Below are 13185 nucleotides of genomic sequence, written 5' to 3' on the forward strand. Positions count from 1 at the left end.
ATCTCTAGGTTTGAAGACTTATATGATATTACCGTCTCACGATCACTCGAGGTAGAATTCCATGAAGTGATTCCAGTGATCGTGGGTTGAGTCCAATGCTCAGAACTTATGAGCACTCATGATTGTTGTAGCCTTGTCCAACACCGTAGACCTCTGCAACCAATCATGACAGTCTTGATTCATACCTACTTCCGACATATGACCGACTGTGGAGGTTTGAATAATATGTTATACCAAACAAAATTATTCTGAAAGTCAAAACATGCAAAACAAATATAGTAAACGATCGACAAGAGATAGCAACACTTTACTCATAAATAAAACACCTTTTATTTATCATCTAATGTCAATTACACTTTACAAATTTTGAGATTATCTAACTACTAAATCAAATATCATCCTTCAGCCCTATGCTCCGAGCATGTTGGAGATGCTTAACCCGAGTCAGTCCCTTCGTGAGGGGATCTGCTGGGTTCTCATCCGATGATACCCTCTTTGCCACGAGGAGTCCTTCTTCTATTTGATGTCTGATAAAATGGTATTTTCTGTCGATGTGTCTAGATCTCCCATGATCCCTTGGTTCCTTGGCTAAGGCAACAACGCTTTCACTATCACAGAAAATTTCCATTGGCTCTTTAATAGCTGGTACAACTACAAGGTCTCCAATGAAGTTCTTCAGCCATATCGCCTCCTTTTCCGCCTCGCTCGCTGCAATATACTCTGATTCACAAGTTGAATCAGCCACTGTCTCTTGCTTGGAACTCTTCCAAGAAATTGCTCCTTCGTTTAGGGTAAAGACCCAGCCCGACTGAGAGCGGAAGTTATCCCTATCAGTCTGGAAGCTAGCATCACTATACCCTAAAACTCTCAAGTCATCACTCCCATCGAGGATAAGGACCCAGTCCTTAGTCCTCCGTAGGTACTTGAGGATATTCTTTACTACAGTCCAGTGTGCCTTACCAGGGTTCCCCTGATACCTGCTAACCATGCTCAGGGCAAAGGCTACATTAGGTCGAGTACACGTCATAGCATACATGATCGATCCTACAGCTGAAGCATAAGGTATTCGACTCATTTCTGCTATCTCAGCCTCAGTGCTAGGGCTTTGTGTCTTACTCAATCTGGCGTTATCTGGATGGGTAACTCTCCTTTCTTGGAGTCCTGCATGCTGAATCTCTTCAGCACCTTATCCAAGTAGGTACTCTGACTAAGTCCAATTAGTCTTTTACTCTGATCTCTCAAGATCCTTATCCCTAGAATATAGGCAGCTTCTCCTAGGTCCTTCATAGAGAAACACTTCCCAAGCCAGGACTTAACTTCCTGCAGAGTTGGGATGTCATTTCCTATGAGTAGTATGTCATCCATATACAATACCAAAAAGCTAACTATACTCCCACTAGCCTTGACATACACACAAGATTCATCTTCACTCCTAGAAAAGCCAAATTCCTTGACCTTTTCATCAAAGCAAAGATTCCATCTGCGAAGTGCTTGCTTCAATCCATAAATGGATTTCTCAAGCTTACACACTCTATTAGGGTACTCGTTGCTGACAAAACCTTCTGGCTGACTCATGTAAACATCTTCAGCCAACTTTCCATTAAGGAAAGCGGTTTTGATATCCATTTGCCAAATTTCATAGTCATGAAATGCAGCTATGGCTAACATAACCCTAATAGACTTAATCTTGGCTACTGGAGAAAAGGTCTCATCATAACCCACTCCAGGAATTTGAGAGAAGCCCTTTGCGACCAGTCGAGCCTTATAAGTGTGTACTTTACCATCCATGTCGGTCTTCTTCTTGAAGATCCATTTGCACCCTACAGTCTTACGACCTGGTACATTCTCAACCAAGTTCCAAACTTGATTTTCATACATGGATTGTATCTCGCTATCCATAGCCTCTTTCCATTTAGCAGACTCAAGGCCTGCCATGGCTTCCTCGTAGCTGTTAGGGTCATCCAGACCTACTAGTGTCCCATCACTAATAAGTGTCTCACCTTCTACAATAATATGGAAACCATAGTAATGCTCAGGTGCACTCCTAACTCTCGTGGAACGTCTCAGAGGTACAGATTCGTCAATTGGCTCAATAGGAGTTTCCTCCTCAAGTTGAGGGCTAGTGTTTGAAGTTCCTTCACCACTTGACTCTTGAATTTCTTCAAGATCAATTTTCCTCCCACTGTTTCCTTGGCTTATGAACTCTCTCTCTCTCTCTCTCTCTCTCAAAAGAAAGCCCTCCTAGCTACAAAGACCACATTTTCACTAGGTTTGTAAATGAGGTAACCAAAGGATTGTTGTGGGTAGCCGATGAAAATACACCTCTCGCTTCGAGGTTCGAGCTTATCATGAGTCTCGCGTCTCATGAAAGCCTCGCAACCCCAAATCTTGATGTGGTCTAGTCTGGGTACTTTACCAGTCCATATTTCGTGAGGAGTTTTGGCAACTTTCTTTTTAGGGACTAGATTAAGGATATGGGCGGCAGTCTCTAAGGCATACCCCCAGAATGAGATTGGTAGCGAAGCTCGACTCATCATGGAACGAACCATGTCCAACAAGGTTCGATTACGCCTCTCAGCCACACCATTCAACTGCGGTGTCCTGGGAGGTGTCAATTGTGAGACAATCCCACATTCCCTTAGATAGTCAAGGAACTCTAAACTAAGATACTCACCACCACGATCGGATCGAAGCATCTTAATGTTCTTGCCCAATTGATTCTTGACTTCCTGTTTAAATTCCTTAAACCTTTCAAAAGTATTTGACTTATGCTTGATTAAGTAGACATATCCATATCTACTGTAATCATCAGTAAAAGTCAAATAATAACGATTAGCATCCCTTGTGGCATGTTTGAATGGTCCACACACATCCGTGTGTACAAGGTCCAACAAACCTTCACCCCTCTCACAAGAACTTGTGAAGGGTAACTTTGTCATTTTTCCAGGTAAGCATGATTTGCAACTATCATCTGACTTTAGGTCAAACGACTCCAAGACTCCATCCTTTTGGAGTTGGCCTATACGTTTCTTGCTTATATGTCCAAGATGACAATGCCATAATGATGCTTTATCCAAGTTATTATTATTAAGAGAATCAATACACAAAACATTATTTCCTAAGTTATCTACAACAGATACAGCTTCATACACACCATCACAAGGTAATGCTTTAAAATAAAGAACATTATTAAAGAAAGCATCAATAGAACCAACTTCATTATTAAATGAAAAGGTAAACCCTTGTTTGTACAATGCATGAAAGGAAATAATATTTCTTGCCATTTCTAGCGAATAACAACATTTTTTCAAATCTAAATTTAACCCACTACTTAGCGACAAAGTATAAACTCCAATCTTGGTGACAAGTGTAACTTTCCTATTCCCCATGATTAAGTTTATTCTTCCTTGCTCCACATTCTCACTTCTTCTTAGTCCCTGCAAGTCACAACAAATATGAATACCACAACCGGTATCAAGGACCCAAGATTTAGAATGGGGTGAGTTATTAGTAATGATAGTGTAAATACCTGCATGGTTGGGTTTAACTTTCCCATCCTTCACATCTTGCTGGTATTTTGGGTAGTTCCGCTTCCAATGTGATTTTTCATGGCAATAGAAGCATTCAGCCCCTTTTGGGTCAGAAGAAGGAGTGACGAAACCTTTCTTGGTTCCACTTGAAGAAGATCCAACAAGGGTCCTAACCTTGGTACCCTTTGAAGAACTCTTTCTCTTCTTCCCTCGACTTTACCCGATTGCCAAAACCGGAGTGGAGTTTGGAGTAGGAGTGTTAACAAACGACTTCCCCTTAAGACCTGTTTCAGCGGTCTTGATAAGTCCCTGAAGTTTGCTAAGTGTGACTTCTTCCTTATTCATGTGACATGTCATGCGGAATTGATCATAGCACGATGGTAAGGAGTGCAAAATGATATCTATTGCAAGCTCGTCAGGGAAGTTCACATTAAGCTTCAGCAATCGATCCACATACTTTTGCATTTTCTGCATGTGGCTCGTGACGGATTCCCCGTCCTTCATCTTGGTTGTTATCATGGAGCAGATGATTTCATACCTCTCTTGTCGTGCACTTTGATGGTATCTTTCCATCCGATCTTGGTGCATTTCATAAGGGTAGAAATCCTCATAGGATTTTTGGAGTTCCGCTGTCATTGTGGCCATCATGATGCATGCCACTTTTGTAGCATCCCTTTCATGTGCCTGAAAGTCAGCGATCTTCTGAGGAGTTGCAGTGGTCTCATCAATCTCCTTAAGCCCATTGTCAAGGACATATTCTTTGTCCTCGTAGCGGGTAATCATCCTGATGTTTCTGATCCACTCATTGAAGTTGGATCCATCAAAAGTGACTTTCCCACACAAGTTCATAAGGGTAAAGAATCCATTTGGATTAGAGCCAGAAGTAGCATTGTTTGAAGACATTTGAAGGAAGAGAACAAGATTAGTTTAGATATTAAGAGAGTCCTTAATAATACACCCAAATGTAATATTAAGGCTAAGATCCAATCACCATATATTATAACTTAGAAGAGGTATGCCGTAATCCAAGCTATAACATATTTGAAAGGTAGGTGAATGGCGATTCACCAATTTCCACCATGAAAACCGAAATATTAAATATTAGGTTTTTGATTGGTTCTTAGAAATTCCTATATTCTTTGAGATTCAATGAACTTTTCAAAGGAATGTTTCAATCTCGAGTGTGCCCTCCAAGTTTTGTGACTGAGATACCGAGGATCACAAAACGAGGTGTGAAGTTACCATGCAAATCACTTGGTACCTGATGTGCACAAAAGTACCCACTAATTTTAATATTTATAACCTAACAAACTTAGACTAACTATGCACTTATAGGCAGTGTACCTAGTCAGATTACAGTATAGCTTAGGTAAGTCGGGTGTCGATCACAGGGAACGGTGGTGAATTAATTTAAAATATTTGATTATAGGTTACAGGTCACACGGAAAGAATAAAGAAGTAGTTTAATAAATCTCAAACGAACAATTACTTAACAACTCTCGATAAACTAATAGGAAAGCAAATCTCTTCAGGTACTTTGGTTTAGACAAATTACACCTTAAAAACATAGACAATTGCATACACAAATTCATTTATTCATGTTCACCGATTCCTAAAATGATTAGATTTGCGTTCACTATAACTAATCCTTTAGCAAACAAGTTAATTCAAAGAGTGATCAGTTGATTAAACTAACATGCTTCCTAGTGTTCAGTTCGTATCAAGCAAAACTTGTAAATATAGTTAATCAAATTGATCATTCAATTAATCTCTTGTTGATGGTCATCAAACAAGGCTCACACATTAACTTACTTATTTCCAAGTTAATCCTAGTTTCACATTCGTTATTTCTAGACTTATAATCTCAATGGTCATCAAAATTATAAGAGACAAGCAATCAAGCATATGTTCATACAACTCAATTCACTTAACAATTAACAGCAAATAATTATCATTAATACGTAAGGATCTTCTAACAAGCTTGGCAAGATAAATTAAACATAAACAAATAATTCAATATAGCAATTACTCTAATAATCAAAGCTTCATTCAATCATAAACGCAAAGTAAAAGGTTTTTACACCCAAATCAGAAACTAAATACAAAATAGTAACACAATGGAATGCTAAACATGGTCACATTAACAACCCATATGATTACCGACATGTATCCGCTCTCCAATCCTTCCGATCTCCGCTCCCGTTAGCTTAACGGCCTTCCGGCCACCTCCTAGACCCTCAAAACGGCAACTATGAAGTTTTTCTTGTTGCACAAGTCGATGTGGAATATCATAGATTATTCAAATTGGTGGAATGATATGGGGTATTTATAGTTGATGGAGATGGATTTATATGGAATATTAGAGTTGGATTGGAATAAGGAAACTAATGTGGCTTAGGGATTAAGCAAATAAAGATAAGGAAAGTGGTGCTTGGGGAATAAGTAACTTGGAGGGAATTTCCGTCCAGCTTTTATGCTTCATCTTCAAGGCTGATTTTGGATAAGATAAGTGTCGAATTAGCCAAAAGTGCCTCTCACATAAGTCGTAGGAAATTTCGTCTAGTTTTCAGAACATATTGAATCTCGTCAATTGGACTTGTGAGTCATCAGATATACCCGAAACACTGAAGAGGGGTCAATCTGCCAGCAATATCCTTTTTGCATCTTTTCAGCTCTATTCTCTTTCTTTTGTATTCCATCTCCCATTTTAACTGTAATTAAATATTTCAAAGCATATTAAGTATATTTTATTTCTAAATAATAATAATAAATGCTAAAATATTAAAATATGTTATACATAAATATATATAAAAATACACATATCAAAATACCCCACACTTAGCCTTTGCTTGCCCCCAAGCAAATTTACTTTTATTTTACCAATATTGCGCTAAACAATCCATTTAAAACTCAGCCATTATGCCAAGACCTCAACGCATGCATTTGTGTCTAAAATTTTCCTAAAGTACCCCCCCATACTTTAAATACTCACAATCTTCATAAACACTTGCCCACTTATTCCGAACAATGCTCATTTTATGCAACCCTCCGAATCCATCCGCTAGAAAACCTCCTAACCTCAAGGTATTTTTAGTTGAGCAACCTAAGCATACATAATCTAGAATTACAATTTATGATACCACTATGGAGCTTTTTAGGAATTCTTCACTTTGTTAACAATTTGATCTTTGATTTCTTTGAATTCACCACCTTATTTGATTTGATTTCTTGGTATCTTCAACTTTTTGAATTTCTTGGAATTTTGATCTTTTGATCTTCACTTTATTTGCTCCAAAATTCTTCAAAATTTTTCGTAATTCTCTCTCTCTCTCTTTTTTTTTACATGCACCTCTCTTTTTTTCACTCAAAACCTACATGCTTAAGCAGAGGCGCTCAACCTCAACCTTTATTGGTTAATGATAATAATTTTCCTGGATACATTTCAGGTTTAGGCTGCTAGACATATTGCATCCTTCAAACCGAGCGGGGTTATGTTTTTGTTCCATGATTTCACTAAAATAAGGGAAGCCACAAATGCACTATAATGTATATTGGCTCAACTAAACATTTGAGTTCTCATCGGATCATCTCATACAATATTAGCAAAATTTTAAATTATCACTAGATTTTTCTAAATTAAACTATTATTTCAAGTTTTCTTTTAAATTCTTAAGTTTCCCTAAATCTAGCAATTTCCAACTATTATTTCATTTTTATAATTTACTTTTACCGACCCCCTACTCCACACTTATTTCATACAATGCCCTCATTGTATGCTAAAACAAATTAAGAAAATAAAAAGGGAGAAAAAGGAACAGACTCCCCTGGGTAGTTGTGGCGAGATCGAATGGGGCTGCTACAGGTTGCTTCAAATATTGCTGAAAAACTGAAAACTGGAACTGTTGCTTCTGAATGTGCCGGAAAGTACAAAAGAGCATTGACTTATGAAATATGGTGCGAACGATTGCAAACTAAAGCAATGTATAGTGACCATGCCGTGGGAAAGTGTCAACCACGTCATGGCATCCGGGATGATACTTCTACATCGCGTCAATATAAAAACTCCAAGGTGTGGGAACAACTCATCCATGCCATGGGAATCAATGTATAGTTAGAAACGCCACTCTTCGAAATAATAATCCCTCCAAATATCGACGCGCACCCCACACTTATTGAAAGTCATGGCTCTCAAGTGTCAACTTCAAACCCTCACACGGTTTTTTCTCTCGTGACAAATCAACATTCGACCCCAATTATTGAAATTTCTGAAAGCATCTGAAGGGTAAAAGTTCTGCAAAGATCTGAAACATCAAGAGCATCAACATGGAAAACAAATTTTAAACAAACTAAAAATAAAAATAAAAACTCACTAAAATAACTAAAAACCAAAATAACTAAAAAGGATATCACAATCACATGTCTTCGTCAAAATCAAACTACAATTGTTGATTAAATCCCTTGCATGCAAGAGGTGGTTTGCGAAAACAAAAACTTTCGGGACCTGTCAGACTATTTCCTTTGTTTTCTTTGCACCATTAACTAATAAGTAGAACAAGAGTTGACCCAACTAGTCAAGAGTAGCAAGAGTTCAGTCTTCCACTTAATCACCTCGATACGCCTTGCTATACTACGCCTCGTGGATTGAGTTGGACAAATCACCAAAGTAGTAAACTAAACAAGTCAAGAATTCCCTAATCGCTTGCAATCTCGAAACCCATGCAAAAGGTAAAGCCAATCGATGTGTATGATCACAAATTCCTGCAAATAACCACAAGAACCTTCCCGACAAGCGAAATGATATCAACGAAAATAAAACTAAAAAAATAAAATAAAAAACTAACTAAAAATAAATAACGAATAATCAAATAAACTAAATTAATTGAAAGTCGTTCCCCGGCAACGGCGCCAAAAACTTGATGTGCACAAAAGTACCCACTAATTTTAATATTTATAACCTAACAAACTTAGACTAACTATGCACTTATAGGCAGTGTACCTAGTCAGATTACAGTATAGCTTAGGTAAGTCGGGTGTCGATCACAGGGAACGGTGGTGAATTAATTTAAAATATTTGATTATAGGTTACAGGTCACACGGAAAGAATAAAGAAGTAGTTTAATAAATCTCAAACGAACAATTAATTAACAACTCTCGATAAACTAACAGGAAAGCAAATCTCTTCAGGTACTTTGGTTTAGACAAATTACACCTTAAAAACATAGACAATTGCATACACAAATTCATTTATTCATGTTCACCGATTCCTAAAATGATTAGATTTGCGTTCATTATAACTAATCCTTTAGCAAACAAGTTAATTCAAACAGTGATCAGTTGATTAAACTAACATGCTTCCTAGTGTTCAGTTCGTATCAAGCAAAACTTGTAAATATAGTTAATCAAATTGATCATTCAATTAATCTCTTGTTGATGGTCATCAAACAAGGCTCACACATTAACTTACTTATTTCCAAGTTAATCCTAGTTTCACATTCGTTATTTCTAGACTTATAATCTCAATGGTCATCAAAATCATAAGAGACAAGCAATCAAGCATATGTTCATACAACTCAATTCACTTAACAATTAATAGCAAATAATTATCATTAATACGTAAGGATCTTCTAACAAGCTTGGCAAGATAAATTAAACATAAACAAATAATTCAATATAGCAATTACTCTAATAATCAAAGCTTCATTCAATCATAAACGCAAAGTAAAAGGTTTTTACACCCAAATCAGAAACTAAATACAAAATAGTAACACAATGGAATGCTAAACATGGTCACATTAACAACCCATATGATTACCGACATGTATCCGCTCTCCAATCCTTCCGATCTCCGCTCCCGTTAGCTTAACGGCCTTCCGGCCACCTCCTAGACCCTCAAAACGGCAACTATGAAGTTTTTCTTGTTGCACAAGTCGATGTGGAATATCATAGATTATTCAAATTGGTGGAATGATATGGGGTATTTATAGTTGATGGAGATGGATTTATATGGAATATTAGAGTTGGATTGGAATAAGGAAACTAATGTGGCTTAGGGATTAAGCAAATAAAGATAAGGAAAGTGGTGCTTGGGGAATAAATAACTTGGAGGGAATTTCCGTCCAGCTTTTATGCTTCATCTTCAAGGCTGATTTTGGATAAGATAAGTGTCGAATTAGCCAAAAGTGTCTCTCACATAAGTCGTAGGAAATTTCGTCCTGAAGAGGGGTCAATCTGCCAGCAATATCATTTTTGCATCTTTTCAGCTCCATTCTCTTTCTTTTGCATTCCATCTCCCATTTAACTGTAATTAAATATTTCAAAGCATATTAAGTATATTTTAGTTCTAAATAATAATAATAAATGCTAAAATATTAAAATATGTTATACATAAATATATATAAAAATACACATATCAGTACCCTTAAAGTTTATCACTCAATCGATGTGCCGGTAAACCACACACGCTCCATCGATACTATAATAACCTTAAGTCACCCTTTACCTATCTTGTTAAGTCCAAGTTAGTGTACCGGTTAACCACACATGCTCCACCAACGACTTAAACAAAGTGTAAAGTGTAATTTCATGGATTAACACCTTATTCACATTTTTCCTAAAGTAACTAAGATTGGGAATTTAATAAAACATTTAGTTACTTTATAATATTCATCATACTTTTAATTAGAATTGTCCTACCCGTTCGGCTAACGACCCTCCACCAGTCAAGCAAGCGGTGGGTGAGAGTGGACTCCCATTAAGTTGCCATTTTATAGGCAACAACCTTATACCCACCTTATAGACCGGCTTCGTGAATGAGGCGTTCTCTGGCTTCAGAAAGAGTGGCCTTCTCTGGTTCATCAAAAAGCTCCATGAAATTCTCGAATAGATTAGTGATCGAGGCTGTGACTTGGCCAGTTTGAGGAAAGATTTCTCCAGCTGTGTCTTCGTTGGCCTTTAGCTTTTTAACATAGCTATCATCAAAAGTCACGTAGTAAGTTTCTTCTATTTTCCTTGAACGCTTGTTTAGCACCCTGTATGCTTTGGAAGTAAGAGAATAGCCCAGAAATATCCCTTCGTCAGCTTTGACATCAAACTTGTTGCGGTGTTCTTTAGAATTGAAAATGAAACACCTTGAACCAAACACATGAAAAAACTTCACATTTGGCTTCCTGTTGTTGATGATCTCATAAGGAGTGAGAGTGAAGCGCTTGTTAAGATACGACCTGTTCTGTGTAAAACAAGCAGCAGGAATAGCATCAGCCCAAAAATATAAAGGTAAGGAAGCAAAACTTAGCATGGTTCGGGCAACTTCACATAAGGATCGGTTTCGTCTTTCGACAATCCCGTTCTGTTGAGGTGTGTAGGGAGCTGAGAAGTTGTGACTGATTCCCTTTTCTTCCAGGAATTCTTCAAATTCTTTATTTTTGAACTCCAACCCATTATCGCTTCTGATGTTGCGAACGACCTTCTTCAGCTGTACTTCAATCTGCTTGATGAACACTTTTAGCTTGTGAGTCGCTTCAGATTTAAGCTTCAGAAAGAACACCCATGTAAAACGTGAAAAGTCATCAACAATAACAAGAATATACTTGCTACCACCAATGCTTTCGATAGAAGATGGACCACATAAATCAATATGAAGTAATTCTAGTGGTTCAACAACTTTAGTGTTTATTATAGATGGATGACTTTGACGACTCTGCTTCCCCATTTCACATGCAGCACACAGATGATCTCTATCATACTTGAGCAATGGAAGACCTCTAACGTGACCTCTAGTAACAAGTTTGTTGATATCTTTGAAGTTGAGATGAGAGAGTCTTCGGTGCCATAGCCAGCTTTCGTCAGATTGTGCTTTGCATAACAAGCAGATGGCTGGGTTACCTTTGATGGGTTTGAGATTTAAAGGAAACATTTCTCCTTTACGCTCCGACTTGAGAATAACTCTTTTCGTCTTCTTCTCAATTATCTCAGAACCCTCATCGTCGAATGAGACTTGAAGACCGGTACCTCCAACAAGCTGAGATAAACTTATGAGGTTATTGTTGGATAAGGTGTCTAAGTCCATAACTATTTCTGGTATGTACTTGACCCGACCCGGCATGGTCCATTTGGGTTGCATGGCACCATGCAATTGGATAAACTAAATGAGAGAAATAACGCTTGGAGATTATTAATATATTATAAGTTCTAATATATTAATAATATTATTTGATTAGTTTGATCAAGAATTAATTTAGAATTAATTAAGTGATCAAAAGATAACTAATTAAATATATGGGTTGATTAAGTAAATCATCCATATCTTGTATAGTGGGCTAAAAGGCTCCATGGATCATCAAGTTGGGTTCCACCCATAGGATGCTCCATGGATGCTCCATGGGAGTTACAAACCCATGGGTCATGGAAATGAAGAGTCATGACACATTAGGGTTTAACCCTAGATGTGTCAACACTATATAAGGAATATGATCTCCTCCCAAAATTGGGTTACACTAAGTAATAAGGGGGCTTGGCCGATTTTGAAGAGTGTGTATTCTCTCATAAGTTCTTCCAAGAGCATTTGGTGTTGTGTGAAGCATTTGAGGCATCACCACTTGAGGTGCTAGGCTCACAAGGTTTCAAGGAACACAAGCAACAACAAGGTAAGTTATTCTATCTATACTTTATGTTAAAATTGTTCCCCATGTATGCTAGATAGGAATATAACCTTGGAAATCAACTTTGCATGACAAATTAGACAAACATAGATCCAAGGTTATTAGGGTTGCATGTACACTTAGGAAGTGTTAGTATGCTCAAAACCCATCAGTGATATCAGAGCCTAGGCTTGTTTGTTCTTATTTGTTCTTAAAAGTTGAAAACAGAATCGAAAATTTGCTGTCTGCGATCGGACTCGCCGAGTCCATAGGGGGGACTCGCCGAGTCCATGAGTATCTTCAACCAACTCGGCGAGTCATGTTCATGCACTAGGCGAGTAGGGTCGAATGAGTGCAGAATTTCGATTCAGTTGCTGGAAAATGAATTAGAAACATTACCCTAAACTGTTTTAGTAAATATAAACTTGTTTTTGGTGGTGTAATGTTTTGCTAATTCATTTACAACAACTAGTTATCAAAATTACAAAGTTTTATGTAATTTTTGATTATGTTCATATTCATGTTCTTGTTCTTATGATGTTTTAGATGATCATAGGAATTATTTGTAACCTATTTGGTAGTTTAATTCTTGATCATAATGTGTTTTAATGGAGTCCATAACTTATTCTTAAGTTATGGAAAACCAAGAGTCACACTTGAGTTAAAACCATTAAGAAAACACAAGAGTTATAAAAATGAAGAGTCTTCATTTTATGACTCTATTAAAACTCATAAGTTACAAGAAATGAAAAGTTTTGAAAGTTACAAAACTTTCCCTCAAGTTTTGGAACAAGTAAAGTTAAGTTAAAACTTTAGTTCCAACCCCTAGAATTTTAAAAGTTAAAATTCAACCCTTATACTTATATTATGATAATTTAATAATTATATATATATGTATAAGAACAAGTCGTCTTACCGCTAGTACGCCTCATTCACGAAGCCGGTCTATAAGGTAGGTATAAGGTTGTTGCCTATAAAATGGTGACTTAATGGGTGTATATTCTCACCCACCGCTTGCT

The sequence above is a fragment of the Lactuca saligna genome, chromosome 7, assembly GCF_052625555.1.
Source record: "Lactuca saligna cultivar CGN05327 chromosome 7, ASM5262555v1, whole genome shotgun sequence".
Lineage (NCBI taxonomy): Eukaryota > Viridiplantae > Streptophyta > Magnoliopsida > Asterales > Asteraceae > Lactuca > Lactuca saligna.